Genomic DNA, 16,695 nt, shown 5'->3' with positions numbered 1-16,695 from the left:
GTGCCAGTTTGCAAAGGGAATGCTTCCAGTTTTTGCCCATTCAGTATGATATTGGCTGTGGGTTTGTCATAGATAGCTCTTATTATTTTGAGATAGGTCCCATCAATACCTAATTTATTGAGAGTTTTTAGCATGAAGGTTGTTGAATTTTGTCAAAGGCCTTTTCTGCATCTATTGAGATAATCATGTGGTTTTTGTCATTGATTCTGTTTATATGCTGGATTACGTTTATTGATTTGCGTATGTTGAACCAGCCTTGCATCCCAGGGATGAAGCCCACTCGATCATGGTGGATAAGCTTTTTGATGTGCTGCTGGATTCAGTTTGCTAGTATTTTTTCGAGGATTTTTGCATCTATGTTCGTCAGGGATATTGGTCTAAAATTCCTTTTTTTTTTTGTTGTGTCTCTGCCAGGCTTTGGTATCAGGATGATGCTGGCCTCATAAAATGAGTTAGGGAGGATTCCCTCTTTTTCTGTTGATTGGAATAGTTTCAGAGGGAATGGTACCAGCTCCTCCTTGTACCTCTGGTAGCATTCGGCTGTGAATCCATCTGGTCCTGGACTTTTTTTGGTTGGTAAGCTATTAATTATTGCCTCAATTTCAGAGCCTGTTATTGGTCTATTCAGAGATTCAGCTCCTTCCTGGTTTAGTCTTGGGAGGGTGTATGTGTCCAGGAATTTATCCATTTCTTCTAGATTTTCTAGTTTATTTACGTAGAGGTGTTTATAGAATTCTCTGATGGTAGTTTGTATTTCTGTGGGATCTGTGGTGATCTCCCCTTTATCATTTTTTATTGTCTCTATTTGATTCTTCTCTCTTTTCTTCTTTATTAGTCTAGCTAGCGGTCTATCAATTTTGTTGATCTTTTCAAAAAACCAGCTCCTGGATTCATTGATTTTTGAAGGGTTTTTTATGTCTCTATTTCCTTCAGTTCTGCTCTGATCTTAGTTATTTCTTGCCTTCTGCTAGCTTTTGAATGTGTTTGCTCTTGCTTCTCCAGTTCTTCTAATTGTGATGTTAGGGTGTCAATTTTAGATCTTTCTTGCTTTCTCTTGTGGGCATTTAGTGCTATAAATTTCCCTCTACACACTGCTTTGAATGTGTCCAGAGATTCTGGTATGTTGTGTCTTTGTTCTCGTTGGTTTCAAAGAACATCTTTATTTATGCCTTCATTTCTTTATCTACCCAGTAGTCATTCAGGAACAGGTTGTTCAGTTTCCATGTAGTTGAGCAGTTTTGAGTGAGTTTCTTAATCCTGAGTTCTAGTTTGATTGCACTGTGGTCTGAGAGACAGTTTGTTATAATTTCTGTTCTTTTACATTTGTTGAGGAGTGCTTTACTTCCAACTATGTGGTCAGTTTTGGAATAGGTGTGGTGTGGTGCTGATAAGAATGTATATTCTGTTGATTTGGGGTAGAGAATTCTGTAGATGTCTATTAGGTCCGCTTCGTGCAGAGCTGGATTCAATTCCTGGATATCCTTGTTAACTTTCTGTCTCGTTGATCTGTTTAATGTTGACAGTGGGGTGTTAAAGTCTCCCATTATTATTGTGTGGGAGTCTAAGTCTCTTTGTAGGTCTCTAAGGACTTGCTTTATGAATCTGGGTGCTCCTGTATTGGGTGCAATATATATTTAGGATAGTTAGCTCTTCTTGTTGAATTGATCCCTTTACCATTATGTAATGGCCTTCTTTGTCTCTTTTGAACTTCGTTGGTTTAAAGTCTGTTTTATCCGAGACTAGGATTGCAACCCCTGCCTTTTTTTGTTTTCCATTTGCTTGGTAGATCTTCATCCATCCCTTTATTTTGTGAGCCTATGTGTGTCTCTGCACATGAGATGGGTTTCCTGAATACAGCACACTGATGGGTCTTGACTCTTTATCCAATTTGCCAGTCTGTGTCTTTTAATTGGAGCATTTAGCCCATTTACATTTAAGGTTAGTATTGTTATGTGTGAATTTGATCCTGTCATTATGATGTTAGCTGGTTATTTTGCTCGTTAGTTGATGCAGTTTCTTCCTAGCTTCGATGGTCTTTACAATTTGGCATATTTTTGCAGTGGCTGGTACCGGTTGTTCCTTTCCATGTTTAGTGCTTCCTTCAGGAGCTCTTTTAGGGCAGGCCTGGTGGGGACAGAATCTCTCAGCATTTGCTTGTCTGTAAAGTATTTTATTTCTCCTTCACTTATGAAGCTTAGTTTGGCTGGATATGAAATTCTGGGTTGAAAATTCTTTTCTTTAAGAATGTTGAATATCGGCCCCCACTCTCTTCTGGCTTGTAGAGTTTCTGCCGAGAGATCAGCTGTTAGTCTGATGGGCTTCCCTTTGTGGGTAACCCAACCTTTCTCTCTGGCTGCCCTTAACATTTTTTCCTTCATTTCAACTTTGGTGAATCTGACAATTGTCTTGGAATTGCTCTTCTTGAGGAGTATCTTTATGGCATTCTCTGTATTTCCTGAATCTGAATGTTGGCCTGCCTTGCTAGATTGGGGAAGTTCTCCTGGATAATATCCTGCAGAGTGTTTTCCAACTTGGTTCCATTCTCCCCGTCACTTTCGGGTACACCAATCAGACGTAGATTTGGTTTTTTCACATAGTCTCGTATTTCTTGGCAGCTTTGTTCGTTTTTTTTTTTTATTGTTTTTTTCTAAACTTCTCACTTCATTTCATTCATTTGATCTTCCATCACTGATACCCTTTCTTCCAGTTGATCGAATCGGCTACTGAGGCTTGTGCATTTGTTACGTAGTTCTCGTGCCATGGTTTTCAGCTCCATCAGGTCCTTTAAGGACTTCTCTGCATTGGTTATTCTAGTTAGCCATTCTTCTAATCTTTTTTCAAGGTTTTTAACTTCTTTGCCATGGGTTCAGACTTCCTCTTTTAGCTCGGAGTAGTTTGATTGTCTGAAGCCTTCTTCTCTCAACCCGTCAAAGTCATTCTCTGTCCAGCTTTGTTCCATTGCTGGTGAGGAGCTGCATTCCTTTGGAGGAGGAGAGGTGCTCTGATTTTTAGAATTTTCAGTTTTTCTGCTCTGTTTTTTCCCCATCTTTGTGGTTTTATCTACCTTTGGTCTTTGATAATGGTGACGTACAGATGGGGTTTTGGTGTGGATGTCCTTTCTGTTTGTTAGTTTTCCTTCTAACAGTCAGGACCCTCAGCTGCAGGTCTGTTGGAGTTTGCTGGAGGTCCACTCCAGACCCTGTTTGCCTGGGTGTCAGCAGCAGAGGCTGTATAACAGCAGATATTGGTGAACAGCAAATGTTGCTGCCTGATAGTTCCTCTGGAAGTTTTGTCTCAGAGGAGTACCCGGCCATGTGAGGTGTCAGTCTGCCCCTACTGGGTGGTGCCTCCCAGTTAGGCTCCTTGGGGGTCAGGGAGCCACTTGAGGAGGCAGTCTGTCCATTCTCAGATCTCAAGCTGTGTGCTGGGAGAACCACTACTCTCTTCAAAGCTCAGTTGGAAATGCAGAAATCATTCGTCTTCTGCGTTGCTCACGCTGGGAGCTGTAGACTAGAGCTGTTCCTATTTGGCCATCTTGGCTCCACCTCTTTTTCTTCTGTGTATAAACTACTGCTTATCTATCTAGTGAAATGTTCATTTGACTCTATATATTTTATCTCTAGAAGTTATTTTTTTGTTCTTTTTGAAAATCCTGTATTTCTGTCTCCACTGTATTCCTTTTTTCATTTATGTCTTTGAATGTAGAGCATAGTTATTACAGCCCTTTTAATGTCTTTGCCTGCAAATTCTATCATTTCTGGATTTCTTTCTATTGACTGATATTTTTCTGGTTATGGGCCACATTTCCCTGATTCTTACTATGTCCAGTAATTTTTTTATTAAATGATACATATTTATGAATTTAAATATTTGAGTCCTTAATCTTGTTGTATATCTTTAAAGAATGTTGGACTTCTTCCTGAAAAGCATTTTTGTTAAGTACAGATTAGTTTGTTCAGTTCTAGGCTTAAACACTCCTTTCAGGCATATCTAGAGTGGCCTTTATTCTAGGGCCCCTGCCTCAGTGATTTGTCCCTTCTGGGGACCCTGCTGATTGCTTTGTATATTTAGGTTTCTCTCTTCTTGCTGAAGGGAGCTTGTTGAATTCTTGGTCCTATGTCAGCTCTGAGAATCTTTGTATTGCAAGTCTCTGGTATCATTTTTTCCTTAGATGTTCTTCTCTGGTCTCAAAAAAAATTACCCTTCTTAATGTAACGTTTTTATCTAGCTAAACGCTCAGGAGAACCCTTATTGAGATTACTTGAGCTGTCTCCCTCTTCTTTGGAATTCTGCACCATAAATTCTAGCCTTCTTGGCCTCCTTGCACTTTTTTCTATCTCTCCAAGTAAACAAGATTTCGAGGCTCTGTTTAAGTTCTTCCTCCCTTTACTGAAGTGGTAAATTTCTTTCTGGCTGAGAGCCTGAGTTGCTGGTAGAACTCCCCTTATTTCTGTTTTCTTAGGGATCATAATACTGCACTGCCTGTGTCTGAAAATAGTCCTTTCCAGTATTTTATGCTGTATTCTAATTGTTTATGGTGAGAGGATCATCCTGGAACTGTTTACTCCCTCATGGTCAGAAGCAGAAGTTGAATTATTCTAGAATAGGTTTTAAGGCTAACACCTTTGCAGAATTTAGAAGCTCCCAAGAAATTGTTTCTTAACACTTATCCATTGATGTACTTTTTCTCAGTATTGTTATAAATGAGCTGTGTCTGCTATGGGAACTATTATTTATTTTTCAAATCAGAGAGCCTATTACAAACTCTAAATCAGAAACTGATCAGAAGAAAAGGATATATCATAGTTAATAAATTTTATGAATCAGGAAAATTGATTTCTTGAGAATATAAAAATTGTCTCTATTATGAGATACTAATTTTAAATATAAAATTATTAACATTCATTAGAAATATGAGGGAATAGCATTACCAGAGTGTAAGGACTAAAATAAACCGTTTGATCTAGTCATTTAAAATATGAATTCTAAAATTTTAGAGAATAGCCATGTTGAATGTAGTTTGTATTAGAAATTTGGCAAATGTTATCTGTAAAGGGCCAAATAATGTATATTTTGGGTTTTGTAGGCATTTAGTTCCTGTAACAACTACTTAACTCTGCCTTTATGGTAAAAAATCAGCCATAGACAATATATAAACAAATGAACTGGCTGTGTTCTGATAAAATTTTATTTATGGACCATGACATTTGAATTTCATCTAGTTTTTATGTCTCAAAATATTCTCCTTTTGAGTTTTTTCAACTCTTTAAAAATGTAAAAACTATTTTTACCTAGCAAGCCATACATAAAAGCAGGTGGCAGGTTGTATTTGACCTATGGGTAAAGGCTTGACAACCGCTACTTTATGATTAAAAATCTTCTCAGTAAGCTATCAGATTCCTGGTAGACCATTGTATTTCCATTCTATATGATTTTTTTTTTCTACCTGAAACTATTCCCTACTATTAAGTTAAATAGCAAAGTAAATAAGATCACACCAATTTTAGCCTGTAGGGCTTTGAAAGTTATATAGTGTCAAAGGTTTGAAATCATTTATAGTGTCTGAGTTTCTTCAGCCAACTGGGGAATTGAGGCTAGTGTCTAATTTATCTTACTACCAAGCCTGCACATTTTATATTTTTCAATCATGCAAGGCTAATTCCTTCTTCCCTATTTTTGTTTTATTATGCTTATCTTATTAATGTTCCTAAATTAGTACATAGTTCTTTATCCTGAATTTAGTCATTTTTGGATGAAGTTGTCTGGGTACTCATGAACAGGAAGTCCCTTCACCTTATATTTAACTTCATGCTGTCCCCACCTACAAGATCTTGGATTTTTTTCCTCTTAGTTCACAATCTTGAGACTATAGCCTCTTTTCTGCATTACCTGTGTGTCTATAATGTCTTTCACATAACCCTATTAGCCAGTTAGAACACAAAATAATTTCAAAGCATATTTTCTTTATTCTTCCTGATATGCCTTAGCATACTGGTCAGTCCCCTGTTAGAATGCTCAGAATTTGTTATCTAATATCTATCTGAAGCAGGATTGAAATATATGCCCTACTATTTTGTTTGGTGCTATATCCATAATGTTAATTCAGTCCCTACTTTAGAAGAATTATTATGCATTTCATGGTTTATAACCATAAGTGTATTTTCTTTCCTTCCTCCTTAAGGTGTATAGTTGATGTTGTTCTTTACCAGTAGCCAAAATCCAGTACCATGAATGTTCTGGAAGAAAGGCCTTAGGTTTAATTTAGGTGAGTGCTGCTATTGCATCATAAATGGTTGGTGACATAGTTGCATATGGCCGCATATTTGGGGAATATTTTTTTTGTTTGCATGTCTTCATGATGTTTTCCCAAAACGTCGTAACATTGTCAAGAAATAAAACAGAAAGGCAACTTCTTTCTTTTCTAATGCAAGGAGAGAAGAACTTTTGTTTTCAAATATGAAATAAAAATAAGGATTGGTACTGGCAGAAGCTTGGAATAAATGGAAAGTCAGAACCCAAACACAATTTCCATTGTTAGTAAAATAAGTTAACAGTTTAAAATAATTGTTATTTCATTGTTGTTATTACACAGGAATAAATAATTAATAGGTTTAAAATCAGGCCAATTTTTAAATTTTGGGCATGGTAATGGTATGATATTCAAGATATCTTCTCACAAATTGTTAATTCATTGTTCTGATAATTTAGAAACATTTTTTCTAGGAGCATTATATACTCCTTCCTATCTTATGACATGTGTGCCCTATATCTGGAAAATTCTACTCCTAAATCTTTACATGTCTGGCTCATTTTATTCAATTTCAACTTGGCATCATCTCCTCAGAGAGTTTTAGTTTATATGCTATCTAAAACAGCATCTTCACCTTCCCATTCTCTTTGCAACACTCTATTTTTTTTCAGAGCGTTGAAGATGTCTGAAATCAGTTTATTATTTGTCCATCTTTCTGTACTAGAAGGTAAACTGTGTGAGAGCAGAGATCTTGCATTTTTATTGTCTCTCTAGTACTTAGAACACTGCCTTTCACACAGTAGTTCCTAAGTATATAATTCATATGTGGTTGACTAGAAGGATGCATAAATAAAAGTATGTCAGCGGGCATGGTGGCTCACACCGGTAATTCTAGTACTTTGAAAGGCTGAGGTGGGAGGATAGCTTGAGCCCAGGAGTTCAGGACTAGCCTAGGCAATGTAGTGAGACCCAGTGTTTACAAAAAATGTAAAAATTAGCAGAGCCTGGTGGCGTGTGACTGTAGTCTCAGCTACTCAAGAGGCTGAGACAGGAGGATTGCTTGAGCCTAGGAAGTCAAGGATGCAGTGAGCCGTGATCATGCCACTGTACTCCAGCCTGGATGACAGAGTGAGACCCTGCCTTTTAAACAAACAAACAAAATAATAAATACTCATTGCTGCTTACTTGATTAGAAAATAAAAAATAAAAAAAAGAATAAAGAGAAAAAAAATTTTAAAAAAGAACATATCCTCAATGACCTGTGAAATAATAAGCAGTCAAACTTATGTATATTGGAATCCCCAAGAGGAAGACAGAATATGGGACAGAACAATTTTTTTTTTAAGAAATAAGTGCCAAAAATTTCCCATATTGGGCAAAAACATAACTCACAGAATGAAGATCAGTAAACTCCAAGTAGAATAAATACAAAGAAAATCAAATCTAGACATATAATAGTTATACTACTAAAGTCCAAAGATAGGCCAGACGCGGTGGCTCACACCTATAATTCTAGCACTTTGGGAGGCCAAGGCAGGTGGATCACCTGAGGTCAGGAGTTTGAGACCAGCCTGGCCAACATGGTGAAATGCTGTCTCTACTAAAAATACAAAAATTACCCAAGTGTGGTGGCAGGCACCTATAATCCCAGCTACTCAGGAGGCTGAGGCAGGAGAATCGCTTCAACCCAGAGGGTGGATGTCGCAGTGAGCCAATATCATGCCACTTGAGCCTGGGCAAAAGAGCAAAACTCCATCTCAAAAAAATAGAAATAAAGTTCAAAGATAAAGAGAAAATCTTCAAAATAGCCAGAATATAAAAGAAGCATTAAATACAGGATAGCAATAATATTACTGACAGCTGACTTATCAGAAAAATCGAAGACAAAAAATTATGGAATGATATTAGTAAAAAGTTGTAAGGAAGAAGAAAAAAAAAAAAACCTTTAGGTCACAATGCAATATCCAATGAAAATATCATTCAAAAATGAAGATAAAGTAAGATAATTTCAGATTTTAAAAACTCAGATATTTATTATTAATAGACATACAGTATAAGAACTACTTTTCTAAGCTGAAAGGTAGTGATACCAGATGGAAACTCAGTTCTATAGGAAGAAATGAATACCACCAAGGTGATAAATACAAATAGCTTTTTTTTTTTCCTCTGTCACTTTCTTTAAAAGAAAGCTGACTTTTTAAAACAAAAGTTGAACGGTATCATTATGAGGTTTTGTAATATATGTAGAGGTATAATATATGATCACACTAGCAAAAGAATATTATAATAAATGGAATTACAATCATCCTTGGTGTGTCCTCAGGAGATTGGCTCCAGGACCACCCCCCATGCATACCAAAATTCACAGATGCTCAGGTTCTTTATATAAAATGTAGTGTTTGCATATAATCTATATACATCCTCTTGTATATAGTATACAATAACTCAGTTATTTTCCTTGTGTTTGGTGTTGTAGTGAAACAAATTAGGGGTTGGGTCAGTTTTGAACATGCATAAAATGGATGCCCAAGAATCAGAAATAGGTAGACATGTATTTAATTGTGGGTGATATTTTTAAAAACCAAATTAAAAATCGTACTTGAGCCTAAACTAAAACTGCAAAGTGGCTAGTGAAATATTTACATTTGGAGATACCTGCTTTCAATATTTTAGAGAGATTATACCGAAGTTGGACATTGTGGCCCTTAGAATCATATTTTTATAAAGTTCGAGTTAAATGACTTGTCATTCAATTAATATTCATATACTTCCAGTAGAATAAGTCTCTACAAAAACAATCAAATGAAGACTTAGAAAATCTCAAGTGCATCGGTGCTCTTTCGGTTCTTGTAAGTTACTGGTTCTTTGGTATGCCATGGGGAGGTCTTGAGTGTGTGAGGTTATGTGCGTGTCTCCACCTAAGTAAAAAAGATATTTCTTAAGTGAATTAGATGAATTATAACTGTTGAGTGAGGGTGATATTAGGAATATCTAAGAAAAGATGTCCAATATATTTGAAATTATGTCACTCTCCAGTTTTGTTCTATTTTTTTTCTCTTGCAGTAAACATTGCTATCTTCAGAAACTAAGGAATGAGAGGCAAGGAAGAAAGGACATTCATCTTGGAAAGACCCAAAGCACCTTGAAATTTGGAAGAAATGTTATGCTAGCTGCTAAAACCACCTTGGTCACCAGAATGAATGAAGTGCTTCAGATTTAAACAGTAAGCAGAATTCTCCTAACATGTTACATTTCCACCAAGAATTTTAGATGACTGGAAAGAATTTCTTTTTAAGTTTAAATGTTTAAGTTAAATGCCAAACTATAGATAAAGCTGAACATTTTATAACTTACTTAGCATAACCAGGCTTTGGTCCTTAATGTTTGCTCAAAAGAATTTTTTTCCCCTAGTTATAAACTTAATTTAGAAATGTAAGATTATTTGAGAAAGAATATGGAAAATACTAGTATATTTATAAGTCCATTTGATGCAGGGCAGGTGAGCCCTAAAGCAGAGCTTAGGCCATGAGGGATCTTGGCTTTGCGAAGGCAAGAATTAAAGGGCAAGCCAGAGGTAGAAGAAAACAGCTTTATTGAACAGGCAGTGTTACAGCTCTAGTGGTATCACAGCTCTTTGACTGCTCCTGCAGAGCAGGGGTACTTTGTAGGCAGACAGTAGCAGCTCAGGACAGTTTTGCAGTCATATTTATACCTTCCTTTAACTGCATGCAGATTAAGGGATGATTTATGCAGAAATTTCTAGGGAAAGGGTAGTAATCATTGAGTCATTACCATGGAAAGAGGCAGTAACTTCTGGGTGTTGCCATGGCAACTGTAAATTTACATGGCATGATTGAAGGCTGCTGTCCCCCCTGACATGCCCATTTTAGCTAGTCCTGTATCTATCTGGTCCAGTGTCTGAGCCCCACCTCTGGAGTCAAGTCCCGCCTCCTACCTCACATCCTTCAACAATTATTTTTTCGTTTCATAGAAATAAGCAACATAGGTAGTAGTTCCTATTCAATATACAAAGGATTTTTTGGTGTTATTTTTTGAACTTTATTTCATGTTTTGTTTTCCTTACTTGACATCTAGTCTCTAGATATCTTATTTTAACATAATCTTTATTTACTCTTTTGCCTCTCTTTCTCTCTACCTTTTGAAAATCATCTTGAAAGAATTGGGAGTTATAAAATGGACAAGAATCCAGAATAGTAAAGGAGAGGGAAATTTTAAAGGATTATAAGATTTTTTCTTCTTGTGAAATTGAAAATACTATTTGATTTCAAGTAGAGTAGAAAGCAGTTATATGAAGGCTTAAGATTCTTTATCATTCTTAAATCCTCTTAGTCCTAGACCAGAATTATTTCAATGCATGTTTTGTAAAGATTCAAATATTTCCAATTTTTTACATGAAATCCTAGTGAACAATTATAACTCTTATTCATTGGATTTCTACTAATTTGATTTTGAGAGATAATCATTTGTTTGCTTGAGTCACTATGTCTTGATAGTGAATGGGTATGATGGACCGAAACTAGTTTCTTGCTTTGAAATGTAGGAGATATGAAAAGTCAATCAAATAGCATCATGTACTAGTTCTAATAATTCTAAGGAATGCAGAACCTGTTTCATGTTGATAAATATAAGACAGGAGAAATTATATACCAAAGAATGAATGTTCTAATTATTCTTCCCTGTACTAACATTAACCTTGATTAAAAATATCTTGGACAGGGCACGGTGGCCTGTAATCCCAGCACTTTGGGAGGCCAAGACAGGCGGATCACTTGAGGTCAGGAGTTCAAGACCAGCCTGACCAACATGGTGAAACCCCATCTCTATTAAAAATATAAAAATTAGCCCAGGCGCAGTGGCTCACGCTTGTAATCCCAGCACTTTGGGAGGCCGACGCAGGCAGATCACGAGGTCAGGAGATCAAGACCATCCTGGCTAACATGGTGAAACCCCATCTCTACTAAAAATAAAAATTAGCCGGGTATGGTGGCAGGCGCCTGTAGTCCCAGCTACTCGGGAGGCTGAGGCAGGAGAGTGGCGTGAACCCAGGAGGTGGAGCTTGCAGTGAGCTGAGATTGCGCTACTGCACTCCAGTCTGGGCAGCAGAGTGAGACGCCGTCTCAAAAAAACAAAAAACAAACAAAAAAAACACAAAAATTAGCCGAGTGTGGTGGCGTGTGCCTGTGATCCCAGCTACTCGGGAGGCTGAGGCAGGAGAATCGCTTGAACCCAGGAAGCAGAGGTTGCAGTGAGCCAAGATCATGCCACTGCACTCCAGCCTGGGTGACAGAGTGAGACTCTGTCAAAAAAAAAAAAAATTATATATATCTTAACAGTGATTTCTTTAAAAAAAAATCTCTAATTCTGGGTTAAACCTCTACTTGTGGCATTATTGGAGCTTTTTTGTGCCCTTGTCACTGGTAGCCATGTGGCCACATTCACCTTTCTAAAATATCCAGTAAATTCTTTCTGGTTCTCAACTATTTTAAAAAAAAATTTTAAGTTGAAGAAAGGAACTTTTAAAACACTGCAGAAATTAAAGTGTTAAGTGTTAACTTATGCAGGTGAGATAATACATAGAAAGTGATCAGATTTCCCTGTCTCTCTGTTATTGATTTAAGTGTACTTATTTAATTATATCTGCTTCAGGGCCAGGCATAGTGGCTCACGCCTGTAATTCCAGCACTTTGGGAGGCCGAGGTGGGTGGATCACCTGAGGTCAGGAGTTCAAGACCAGCCTGGCTAACATGGTGAAACCCTGTCTCTAGTAAAAATTAGCTGGGCATGGTGGCGGGCACCTGTAATCTCATCTACTCAGGAGGCTGAGGCAGGAGAATCACTTGAACCCAGGAGGCAGAGGTTGCAGTGAGCTGAGATTGCATCATTGCACTCCAGCCTGTGCGACAGAGCAAGATTCCATCTCCAAAAAAAAAAAAAAAAGTATATATATATATATATATATATATATATATATATATGTATGCTTCAATAATCTTGTATAACCACAGTTTCATTACAAAAATGAAAACAAACAACATTGTCAAAATCTTTACTGCGATACTTTTACCACACCTTATCAAACTCCTAATTCCATTTAAATCCATCAGTCAGTGATTTTTGGTAATTGTGGGTAGGGTCATTGAAATCCACAGATAGTATGATAAAGTTTTTCTAATCATTAATTTCCACTTTTTTACTAATGGGTTTGTTTTCAAGATTATAATATTATCAAGAAACAGATTTGATTAGCACTTCACCTCTCTATACTGTAAAATAACTGCACGGATTCTCCCACCTAGCCCAGTTCAGAAATCATATAACACATCCATGAGGTACATAGCAGGCCATCTACATTTACATATTTTTCTGGCCCCATCCAAGCTGGTTGTGTCCAAAATTTATAATCTACCATGACTTTGAAGAGAGAATAGAATCAGATTTCTAATTGTGCAATTCATAGAATTTCTAATTTGCACAACTAGAAATTTAGATTTTTAATGGTGTGAACTATCATGGCCACTAAAGAAGCTAAAATTTAAAGAGTGACATTCTAGCTATGTAATGCTAAGATTGAGTCAAATAGTTTTATCTAAGTTTATTTCATTAGCTGAAAATTATGGCCCTTGTGGATAGGGGAGTATATTCTTACAGACAAAGAATAATTTGATATCTGTCTACAATCTTAAACTCATAACACTTGATAGGCCTTTAAAGCATTATTTACAATACTTTCATTCAGGAAAAATTTCCTTTTATAGGGAAGCCTATGTGCAATTTGTCCAGAAAAAAAATAATTTAAAATAGTAGTAATAGGCCAGGCACCATGGCTCATGCCTGTAACCCAACACTTTGGGAGGCCAAGGCGGGAGGATCACCTGAGGTCAGGAGTTTGAGACCAGCCTAGTCAACATGGTGAAACCCCGAATCTATCAAAAAAAATACAAAATTTAGCCAGACGTGGTGGTGCACATCTGCACAGTGACTCGGGAGGCTGAGGCACAAGAATCACTTGAACCAGGAGGCAGAGGCTGCGGTGAGCCGAGATGGCACCACTGCACTCCATCCTGGGTGACAGAGTGAGACTCCGTCTCAAAAATAACTTAACATAACATAACATAACATAAACAGTAGCAATAATGTGTACTGAGTGCTTACTATATATGAAACATTGGGATTCACTTTTAATATGCTTAGTCCATTGGGCCTAAACTGGGTGGCTTGAAAACAACAGAAATTTATGGTCCCAAAGTACCAGCATATTTAGTATCTGGTAAGTGCATCTGCTTTCTGGTTCATAGATGGTGTCTTTTCACTGTGTCCTCACATGGCAGAAGGGGACAAGTGAGCTCTCTGGAGTCTCTTTTATAAGGACTCTTACTAATCCCATGCATGAGGTCTCTGGCCTCATGATATAATCACCTGCCAAAGGCTCCACCTCAAAATGACAACACATTGGGGATTAGGTTTCAACATAAGAATTTTGAGAAGGACACAAACATTCATTTAACGGAATATGGATTATCTTTAAACCTTACAAATCTGTTTGACATAGGTCTTGTTATTAATATTTCAATTTTATATATGAGGAAATCATTATCAAAATTAAGTAAATTGTCCAATATCAAATGACTAGTGGTACAGCTAAGCTTGTCTGACTCCACAACCTCATCTCAACTACCAAAGCTCACTTGAGAAAATAATAGATTGACCAGGTGCGGTGGTTCACACCTGTAATCCCAGCACTATGAGAAGCCAAGGTGAGAGGATCACTTGAGGCCAAGAGTTTGAGACCAGCCTGAGCAACATAGCAAGAACCCCATCTCTACCAAAAAAAAAAAAAATTAATACTACCAAGGAAATATTTAATAATATCAGTTATGCACAAATTATGCCAGGAAATAAAAGAAGATTTAACACTTCCCAACTCATTTTATAAAATTAGTAGTATTTTGACATTAAAACAAGTCAAATAGATTACAAGAAAGAAAACTACAGTCATAGACAAATCTTCAAGAAAATATTGGCAAATCAAAACCAGCAATATGTAAAAATGATAATGCATTATGAAAGTAGGTTTTATCCCAAAAATTCAAGGTTGTTTTAATCTTCAGAATCAATCGATGCAATTCACCATATCAAGAAATTAAAAGAATGGGAGGCTAAGACGGGCAGATCACTTCAAGTTAGGAGTTTGAGATAGACCAGCCTGGCCGAAGTGGTGAAATCCTGTCTCTACTGAAAAAACAAATAAAAAAATTAGCCAGGTGCCGTGGCACACACCTGCAATCCCAGCTACTCTGGGGCATGCTGAGGCGCAAGAATCTCTTGAACCCAGGAGGTGGAGGTTGTGCCACTGCACTGCAGCCTGGGTGACAGAGTGAGACTCTGTCTCAAAAAAAAAAAGAAAAGAAAAAAGAGAAAAAAAAATTTAAAACCCCATATGACCCATATAAATTACTCAGTGGTTAGATACTGCATTAATTCATAATAAAAAATCTCAGCAAACTAGGAATTGAAGGAATTTCCTCAGCCTAGTAAAGGGCAAAGATAACTATCATAGAGCTGATGCAACACTTAATGGTGAAAAAGTGAATGCTTTCTTCCTAAAATTAAGAACAAGACAAGGTAGTCATAGCAAGTTCAGTTAAGCAAAAAAAGAAAAATAAAAAGAAAGAAATCAAAGGAATGCAAATTGAAGAGGAAGAAGTAAGCTCTCAGTATTTGCAAATGAAATCATTTTCTATACACAAAATCCCAGAGAATCTACCAAAAAGTCTGCTAGAACTAATGATAAGTGGTGAATTAGTAAAGTCACAGGATTCAAAATAATTATATAAAAATCTTTCGTATTTCTGTACACTATTTTTTTTTTTGAGACCGAGTCTCACACTGTCACCCAGGCTGGAGTTCACTGGTGCAATCTCGGCTCACTGCAACCTCTGTCTCCCAAGTTCAAATGATTCTCGAACCTCAGCCTCTTGAGTAGCTAGGACTGCAGGCACCCACCATCATGCTTAGCTAATTTTTTTTATTTTTAATAGAGACAGGTTTCACTATGTTGGCCAGACTGGTCTCGAACTCCTGACCTCATGATCCGCCCACGTCGGCCTCCCAAAGTGCTGGGATTACAGATGTGAGCCACCATGCCTGGTCCTTCTATACACTATTAATTAATAACTGGACATTGAAATTATAAAATTTACAATAGCATTTACAATAGCACCATGAAACACAAATACATAGGTATAAATTTTTTTAAATGTGCAACATCTGTGCTGATAATCTATAAAGCACTCATGAAAATAATCAAAGAAAATCCCAATAAAGAGATATTGTGCTCAACTATTGGAAGAGTCAATATTGGAGTTGTTTTTTGGTTTGTGACAAAGTCTTACTCTGCCACCCAGGCTGGAGGTCCAGACCGCTCACTGCAGCCTCAACCTTCTGGGCTAAAGTCATCCTCCTACCTCAGCCCCCTGAGTAGCTGGGATTACAGGCACGAGCCACCATGCTTAGTCAATATTAAGATGTCAGCTCTCTCAAATTATTCTGTAGATTGAATAAAATCCCTATCAAAAGTCCAGCAGCGGCCGGGCACAGTGGCTCATGCCTGTAATCCCAGCACTTTGGGAGGCTGAGGCAGGTGGATCATGAGGTCAAGAGATCAAGACCATCCTGGCCAACATGATGAAACCTTGTCTCTACTAAAAATACAAAAATTAGCTGGGAATGGTGGCACGTGCCTGTAGTCCCAGCTACTCGAGAGGGTGAGGCAGGATAATCGCTTGAACTCGGGAGGCGGAGGTTGCAGTGAGCTGAGATCACACCACTGCACTCCAGCCTGGCGACAGGGTGAGACTCTGTCTCAAAAAAAAAAAAAAAAAAAAAATGTCTATCAGGTATTTTTTTATAGGAGTTGACAGGCTGATTCTAAAATTTTTTTTGGAAAGGTAAAAGAACTAGAAAGCCAAAAACAATTCCGAGTAGAAACAAAGTGGGAAGACTCACACTACCTGATTCAGTACTTACTAATCAAACTGCAGTACTTGAGCAGTATATTGTCATTAAAAGGGTAAATAGATCTGTAAAACAATAAATAGTCCAGAAATAGACACACACATACGTTCAATTGATTTTTAACAAAGATGCAGAGGTAATCTATGAAAAAAGATGAGTTTTTTCTTTTTTCTTTTTTTTCGAGACGGAGTCTCACTCTGTTGCCCAGGCCAGGCTGGAGTGCAGTGGTAAAATCTTGGCTCACTGCAGCCTCCGCCTCCCGGGTTCAAGTGATTCTCCTGCCTCAGCCTCCCAAGTAGCCAGGACCACAGGTGTGTGCCACCACGCCCGGCTAATTTTTGTATTTTTAGTAGAGACAGGGTTTCACCATGTTGGTCAGGCTAGTCTTGAACTCCTGACCTCAGGCGATC

General features: G+C 37.5%; 1 protein-coding gene across 8 annotated transcripts in view; it reads left to right on the top strand.

The window, feature by feature from the left end:
• PEAK1 (pseudopodium enriched atypical kinase 1) overlaps positions 1-16,695 on the top strand; it is a 298,162-nt gene that overhangs the window by 148,020 nt on the left and 133,447 nt on the right. For 7 of the 8 annotated variants that reach the window (XM_030814854.1, XM_030814851.1, XM_030814849.1 and 4 more), the window contains one exon: positions 9,314-9,473. The gene's annotated coding sequence lies outside the window, so the exon portion shown is untranslated. Of the gene's footprint in view, positions 1-6,181; positions 6,266-6,921; positions 6,978-9,313; positions 9,474-16,695 lie in introns of all 8 variants that reach the window. The other variant, XM_030814852.1, reaches the window with a different exon arrangement.

Source organism: Nomascus leucogenys, chromosome 6 (genome assembly GCF_006542625.1).
Source record: "Nomascus leucogenys isolate Asia chromosome 6, Asia_NLE_v1, whole genome shotgun sequence".
NCBI classification, from domain to species: Eukaryota; Metazoa; Chordata; class Mammalia; order Primates; family Hylobatidae; genus Nomascus; species Nomascus leucogenys.
The sequence above is the reverse complement of the archived record's forward strand: the minus strand, read 5'-3'. Positions and strand labels throughout refer to the sequence as shown.